The 8,642-nt window shown below is 35.7% G+C and overlaps 1 long non-coding RNA gene across 4 annotated transcripts in view; it reads right to left on the bottom strand.

Moving 5' to 3' along the window:
- Nucleotides 1-2,510: 2,510 nt before the first annotated feature.
- The window catches only part of LOC127747789 (uncharacterized), an 11,264-nt gene continuing 5,132 nt past the window's right edge, over nucleotides 2,511-8,642 (bottom strand). Inside the window, exons 1-3 of one of the 4 annotated variants that reach the window (XR_008009726.1) lie at nucleotides 6,513-6,574; nucleotides 3,409-3,491; nucleotides 2,511-2,587 (exon numbers count right to left, since the gene is read on the bottom strand). This is a non-coding gene — a long non-coding RNA (uncharacterized LOC127747789). Of the gene's footprint in view, nucleotides 2,588-3,408; nucleotides 3,492-6,390; nucleotides 6,430-6,512; nucleotides 6,575-7,557; nucleotides 7,641-8,642 lie in introns of those variants that run through there. The other 3 variants (XR_008009725.1, XR_008009727.1, XR_008009728.1) reach the window with 3 other exon arrangements.

Here is an 8,642-nt window from a genome sequence, read left to right as displayed (position 1 = left end):
CTAAACCATAAACCATAAACCCAAACCCTAAACCCTAAACCATAAACCATAAACACTAAACCCAAAACCACATACCCTAAACTCTAAACCATAAAAAATAAACCATAAACCCTGGACCCTAAAATCAAAACCCTAAACCCTAAAACCTAAACCATAAAACCAAAACCATAAACCCTAAACCTAAAACCCTAAACCATAACCCCAAAATATAAACCCAAACCGATAAACCCTAAACCATAAACACTAATCAATAAACCACAAACCCTAAACCCTAAACCAAAAACCATAAACCCTAAACCTTAAACCCTAAACCTTAAACCCTAAACCCTAAACCTTAGACCATAAAACATAAACCCTAAACCATATCCTAAACCCTAAACCATAAAACCGAAACCCTAAACCCTAAACCCTAAACACTAAACCATAAACCATAAAACCTAAATCATAAACCCTAAAACCAATACCCTAAACCCAAATCCCTAAACCTTAAAACCTAAACACTAAACCATAAACCCTAAACCTCAAATCATAAACCCCAAACCCTAACCGAAAACACTAAATGCTAAATCATAAACCCTAAACCCTAAACCCTAAATGCTAAACCCTAAACCATAAACCCTAAACCCTAAATAATAAAACCTAAACTCTAAACCCTAAACACTAATCCTAAAACCCTAAACCCTAAACCATAAAGACTAAAACCAAAACACTAAACCCTAAATCTTAAACTATAAACCCTAAACCCTAAACCTTAAACCCTAACCACAAAACCCTAAACCCTAAACCTTTAACCATAAACCATAAACCATAAACCCTAAATCCTAGACCATAAAACCTAAACCATAAACCCTAAACCCTAAACAATACACCATAAACCCTAAACCATAAACCTTAAACCATAAACCATAAACCTGAATCCCTAAACCATAAAACCTAAACCCTAAACCCAAAATCCTAAACCCAAAACCAAAAGCATAAACTATAAACCCTAAACCATAAACCCCAAACCCTAAACCATAAACCATAAACCTTAAAGCATAAACCATAAACCCTAAACCCTAAATCATAAAACCCTAACCCTAAACTGTAAACCCTAAACACAAAACCCTAAACCCTATACACTAAACCTAAACCCTAATCCGTAAACCCTAAACCCAAAAGCCTAAACCATAAAACATAAACACTAAACCATAAACTCTAATCCTCAAACCCTAAACCTCAAACCCTAAACCCTAAACCTTAAACCCTAAAAGCTAAACCCTAAACCCTAAACCCTAAACCCTAAATCCAAAACCCTAAATGTTACACCATAAACCCTAAACCCTAAACCCCAAACCCCAAACCTAAACCCTAACCTACAAACACGAAACCCAAAAACCTAAACCCTAAAGCCTAAACCCTAAACCATAAACCCTAAACTATAAACCCTAAACCCTAAACCCTAAACCCAAAACCCGAAACCATAAACCCTGAACCATAAACCCTAAATCTAAATCCCTAAACCTAAATCTTAAACCCTAAACCATAAGCCCTAAACCCAAAACCCAAAATCCTTAACCAGAAACAATAAACCATAAACCCTAAACCACAAATCCTAAACCCTAAACCCTAACCCATAAACCCTAAACCATAAACCATAAACCATAAACCAGAAACTTTAAATCCTAAACCATAAACCTAAAACCCTAAACCCTAAACATTAAACCATAAACCGTAAACCGTAAACCCTAAACCATAAACACTAAACCCAAAACCCTAAATCCTAAACCATAAACCATAAACCATAAACCCTAAACCCTAAACCATAAAACCTAAACCCTAAACCCTAAACCACAAACACTAAACCATAAACCATAAACACTAAATCCTAAACCCAAAACCCCATACCCTAAGCCCTAAATACCTCCCCACAAACACAAAACCCTCAAATACAAACCTTAAACCCTAAAGCCTAAACCACAAACCTAAAAACATACACCCTAGGGCCTAAACAGTAAACCCCAAACCATAAACCCTAAACCCTAAACCAGAAACCGTAAACACTAAACTCAAAACCACAAACCCTAAACTACAAACCATAAGGCCTAAACCCCAAACCACAACCCACAAACACCAAACCCTAAACCCTAAACCATAAACCATAAACCCAAAACCCTAAACACTAAGCCCTAAACCATAAAACTTAAACGCTAAACCCATGGCCCTAATCCAAAAACCCCAAACCTTAAACCTTCAACACCACCCCACAAATACAAAAAGCTAAAACATAAACCCTAAACCCTAAACCCTAAACCTTAAACCCTAAACAATAAACCCTAAACCCTAAACCATAAACAACAAACCATAAACCCTAAACCATAAACCATAAACACTAAACCCTAAACCACAAACCCTAAACTCTAAACCATAAATCCTAGACCCTAAATTCAGAACCCTTAACCCTAAACCCTAAACCATAAAACCTAAACCATAGAACCAAAACCATAAACCCTAAACCTAAAACCCTAAACCATAACCCCAAAATATAAACCCAAACCGATAAACCCTAAACCATAAACCCTAAACACTAAACCATAAACCATAAACCCTAAATCATAAACCCTAAAACCAATACGCTAAACCCAAATCCCTAAACCTTAAAACCTAAACACTAAACTATAAACCCTAAACCTCAAATCCTAAACCTCAAACCCTAACCGAAAATACCAAACACTAAACCGTAAACCCTAAACCCTAAACCCTAAATGCTAAAGCCTAAACCATAAACCCTAAACCCTAAACAATAAAACCAAAACCCTAAACCTTAAACACTAATCTTAAAACCCTAAACCCTAAACCCTAAACCATAAAGACTAAACCCAAAACACTAAACCCTAAATCTTAAACTATAAACCCTAAAATCCATAAAACCTAACCCCTAAACCCTATACCCTATACTTAAAACCCTAAACCCTAAACCCTAAACCATAAACCCTAAACCCCTAAACCCCTAAATCACAAACACTAAACGCTAAACCCTAAACCACAAACCCAAAACCATAAACCCGAAGACCTAAACCCTAAACCCCAAACCATAAACACTAAACCCTAAGCCCTAAACCCTAAACCAAAAACACTAAACCCTAAACCATAAAACTTAAACCTTAAACCCTAAACCATAAGCCATAAAACCTAAACCCTAAACCCTAAACCTAAAACACTAAACCCTGAACCCTAAATCATAAACCCAAAATCATAAACCCTAACACCTAAACCTTAAACTATAAAACTTAAACCCTAAAACCTAAACCATAAAACCAAAACCATAAACCCTAAACCTAAAACCCTAAACCATAACCCCAAAATATAAACCCAAACCTATAAACCCTAAACCATACACCCTAAACACTAAACCATAAACCATAAAACCTAAATCATAAACCCTAAAACCAATACCCTAAACCCAAATCCCTAAACCTTAAAACCTAAACACTAAACCATAAACCCTAAACCTCAAATCATAAACCCCAAACCCTAACCGAAAACACTAAATGCTAAATCATAATCCCTAAACCCTAAACCCTAAATGCTAAATCCTAAACCATAAACCCTAAACCCTAAACAATAAAACCTAAACTCTAAACCCTAAACACTAATCCTAAAACCCTAAACCCTAAACCATAAAGACTAAAACCAAAACACTAAACCCTAAATCTTAAACTATAAACCCTAAACCCTAAATCCTAAACCTTAAACCCTAAACACAAAACCCTAAACCCTAAACCTTTAACCATAAACCATAAACCATAAACCCTAAATCCTAGACCATAAAACGTAAACCATAAACCATAAACCCTAAACAATACACCATAAACCCTAAACCATAAACCTTAAACCATAAACCATAAACCCGAATCCCTAAACCATAAAACCTAAACCCTAAACCCTAAATCCTAAACCCAAAACCCAAAAGCATAAACTATAAACCCTAAACCATAAAACCCAAACCCTAAACCATAAACCATAAACCTTAAAGCATAAACCATAAACCCTAAACCCTAAATCATAAAACCTTAACCCCTAAACCGTAAACCCTAAACACAAAACCCTAAACCCTATACACTAAACCTAAACCCTAATCCGTAAACCCTAAACCCAAAACCCTAAACCATAAAACTTAAACACTAAACCATAAACCCTAATCCTCAAACCCTAAACCTCAAACCCTAAACCCTAAACCTTAAACCCTAAAACCTAAACCCTAAACTCTAAACCCTAAACCCTAAACCCTAAATCTTAAACCCTAAATCAAAAACCCTAAATGTTACACCATAAACCCTAAACCCTAAACCCCAAACCCCAAACCTAAACCCTAACCTGCAAACACAAAACCCAAAAACCTAAAGACTAAAGCCTAAAGCCTAAACTATAAACCCTAAAGTATAAACCCTAAACCCTAAACCCTAAACCCAAAACCCGAAACCATAAACCCTGAACCATAAACCCTAAATCTAAATCCCTAAACCTAAATCTTAAACCCTAAACCATAAGTCCTAAACCCAAAACCCAAAATCCTTAACCATAAACCATAAACCATAAACCCTAAACCGTAAACTCTAAACCATGAAACCTAAACCCTAAACCCTAAACCACAAAACCATAAACCATAAACCATAACCCTTAAACCCGAAATGCGAAACCTTAAACCATAAACCCTAAATCTGAAACCCAAAATCCTAAACCCTAAACACGACCCCAAAAAACACAAAACCCTAAAACACAAAACCCTAAACCCTAAACCTTTAACCATAAACCATAAACCATAAACCCTAAATCCTAGACCATAAAACCTAAACCATAAACCCTAAACCCTAAACCCTAAACAATACACCATAAACCCTAAACCATAAACCTTAAACCATAAACCATAAACCCGAATCCCTAAACCATAAAAACTAAACCCTAAACCCTAAATCCTAAACCCAAAACCCAAAAGCATAAACTATAAACCCTAAACCATAAACCCCAAAACCTAAACCATAAACCATAAACCTTAAAGCATAAACCATAAACCCTAAACCCTAAATCATAAAACCTTAACCCTAAACCGTAAACCCTAAACACAAAACCCTAAACCCTATACACTAAACCTAAACCCTAATCCGTAAACCCTAAACCCAAAAGCCTAAACCATAAAACTTAAACACTAAACCACAAACCCTAATCCTCAAACCCAAAACCTCAAACCCTAAACCCTAAACCTTAAACCCTAAAAGCTAAACCTAAACCCTAAACCCTAAATCCTAAACCCTAAATCCAAAACCCTAAATGTTACACCATAAACCCTAAACCCTAAACCCCAAACCCCAAACCTAAACCCTAACCTATAAACACGAAACCCAAAAACCTAAACCCTAAAGCCTAAACCCTAAACCATAAACCCTAAACTATAAACCCTAAACCCTAAACCCTAAACCCAAAACCCGAACCATAAACCCTGAACCATAAACCCTAAATCTAAATCCCTAAACCTAAATCTTAAACCCTAAACCATAAACCCTAAACCCAAAACCCAAAATCCTTAACCATAAACCATAAACCATAAACCCTAAACCACAAATCCTAAACCCTAAACCCTAAGCCATAAACCCTAAACCCTAAACCATAAACCATAAACCAGAAACTTTAAATCCTAAACCATAAACCTAAAACCCTAAACCCTAAACATTAAACCATAAACCGTAAACCGTAAACCCTAAACCATAAACACTAAACCCAAAACCCTAAATCCTAAACCATAAACCATAAACCCTAAACCCTAAACCATAAAACCTAAACCCTAAACCCTAAACCACAAACACTAAACCATAAACCATAAACACTAAATCCTAAACGTAAATCCGAAACCCAAACCACAAACACTAAACCCTAAACTGTAAACCCTGAACCCTAAACCCTAAACCCTAAAGCAAAACCATAAACTCTAAACCCTAAACCTTAAACCATAAACCCTAATCCCTAAACCATAAACCATAAACCCTAAACCCTAGACCCTAAACCCTAAACCATAACCCCTAAACCCAAAACCCTAAACCCTAAACCATAGAACCTAAACCATAAACACAAAACACTAAACATTAAACCCTAAAACTTAAACCATAAACCCAAAACCCTAAACCATAAACCCTAAATCCAAAACCCTAAACCCTAAACCCTAAACCATAAACCATAAACACTAAACCCTAAACCACAAACCCTAAACTCTAAACCATAAATCCTAGACCCAAAATTCAAAACCCTTAACCCTAAACCCTAAACCATAAAACCTAAACCATAAAACCAAAACCATAAACCCTAAACCTAAAACCCTAAACCATAACCCCAAAATATAAACCCAAACCGATAAACCTAAACCATAAACCCTAAACACTAAACCATAAACCATAAACCCTAAATCATAAACCCTAAAACCAATACACTAAACCCAAATCCCTAAACCTTAAAACCTAAACACTAAACTATAAACCCTAAACCTCAAATCCTAAACCCCAAACCCTAACCGAAAATACCAAACACTAAACCGTAAACCCTAAACCCTAAATGCTAAAGCCTAAACCATAAACCCTAAACCCTAAACAATAAAACCAAAACCCTAAACCTTAAACACTAATCCTAAAACCCTAAACCCTAAACCCTAAACCATAAAGACTACACCCAAAACACTAAACCCTAAATCTTAAACTATAAACCCTAAACCCTAAATCCTAAACCTTAAACCCTAAACACAAAACCCATCGTAAACCCTAATACACAAATCCTAAACCATAAACCCTAAGGCCTAAACCTTAAACCCCAACCCACAAACACCAAACCCTAAACCATAAACCACAAACATTAAACCCTAAACCCTAAACCATAAACCAAAAATCCTAAACCTAAACCGTAAAACCTAAACACTAAACCCAAAACCCAAAACCCTGAATCCTAAATCATAAACCCAAAACCGTAAACCCTAAACCATAGAAAATAAAACATAAACCATAAATACTAAACCTTAATCCCTAAAACCTAAACCCTAAACCATAAACCATAAACCCAAAACCATAAACACTAAACCCTAAACCCAAAACCCTAATCATTAAACCCTAATCCACAAACCCTAAACAATAACCTCTAAGGCCTCAACACTAAACCCCAACCCACAAACAACAAACCTAAACCCTAAACCCTAAACTATAAATCCTAAACCATAAACTCTAAATCATAAACCATAAACCCTAAACCTTAAACCATAAAACCTAAACTCTAAACCCTAAACCCAAAACCCTAAACCAAAAACCATAAACCATAAACCCTAAACCCTAAACCATAAACCCTAAAACCCAAACCCTAAACCCTAAATCATAAACAAAAAACCTCTAAACATTTAACCCTAAACCCTAAACCATAAACACTAAACCCTAAACCATAAACTCTAAACCCTAAACCTAAAACCCTAAACCATAACCCCAAAATATAAACCCAAACCGATAAACCCTAAACCATAAACCCTAAACACTAAACCATAAACCATAAAACCTAAATCATAAACCCTAAAACCAATACCCTAAACCCAAATCCCTAAACCTTAAAACCTAAACACTAAACCATAAACCCTAAACCTCAAATCATAAACCCCAAACCCTAACCGAAAACACTAAATGCTAAATCATAATCCCTAAACCCTAAACCCTAAATGCTAAATCCTAAACCATAAACCCTAAACCCTAAACAATAAAACCTAAACTCTAAACCCTAAACACTAATCCTAAAACCCTAAACCCTAAACCATAAAGACTAAAACCAAAACACTAAACCCTAAATCTTAAACTATAAACCCTAAACCTTAAACCCTAAACCTTAAACCCTAAACACAAAACCCTAAACCCTAAACCTTTAACCATAAACCATAAACCATAAACCCTAAATCCTAGACCATAAAACCTAAACCATAAACCCTAAACCCTAAACAATACACCATAAACCCTAAACCATAAACCTTAAACCATAAACCATAAACCCGAATCCCTAAACCATAAAACCTAAACCCTAAACCCTAAATCCTAAACCCAAAACCCAAAAGCATAAACTATAAACCCTAAACCATAAACCCCAAACCCTAAACCATAAACCATAAACCTTAAAGCATAAACCATAAACCCTAAACCCTAAATCATAAAACCTTAACCCCTAAACCGTAAACCCTAACCACAAAACCCTAAACCCTATACACTAAACCTAAACCCTAATCCGTAAACCCTAAACCCAAAACCCAAAACCATAAAACTTAAACACTAAACCATAAACCCTAATCCTCAAACCCTAAACCTCAAACCCTAAACCATAAACCTTAAACCCTAAAACCTAAACCCTAAACTCTAAACCCTAAACCCTAAACCCTAAATCTTAAACCCTAAATCAAAAACCCTAAATGTTACACCATAAACCCTAAACCCTAAACCCCAAACCCCAAACCTAAACCCTAACCTGCAAACACAACACCCAAAAACCTAAAGACTAAAGCCTAAAGCCTAAACCATAAACCCTAAAGTATAAACCCTAAACCCTAAACCCTAAACCCAAAACCCGAAACCATAAACCCTGAACCATAAACCCTAAATCTA

This window comes from Arachis duranensis, chromosome 5 (assembly GCF_000817695.3).
Source record: "Arachis duranensis cultivar V14167 chromosome 5, aradu.V14167.gnm2.J7QH, whole genome shotgun sequence".
NCBI lineage: Eukaryota > Viridiplantae > Streptophyta > Magnoliopsida > Fabales > Fabaceae > Arachis > Arachis duranensis.
This window is presented reverse-complemented; position numbering and strand designations above follow the sequence as displayed.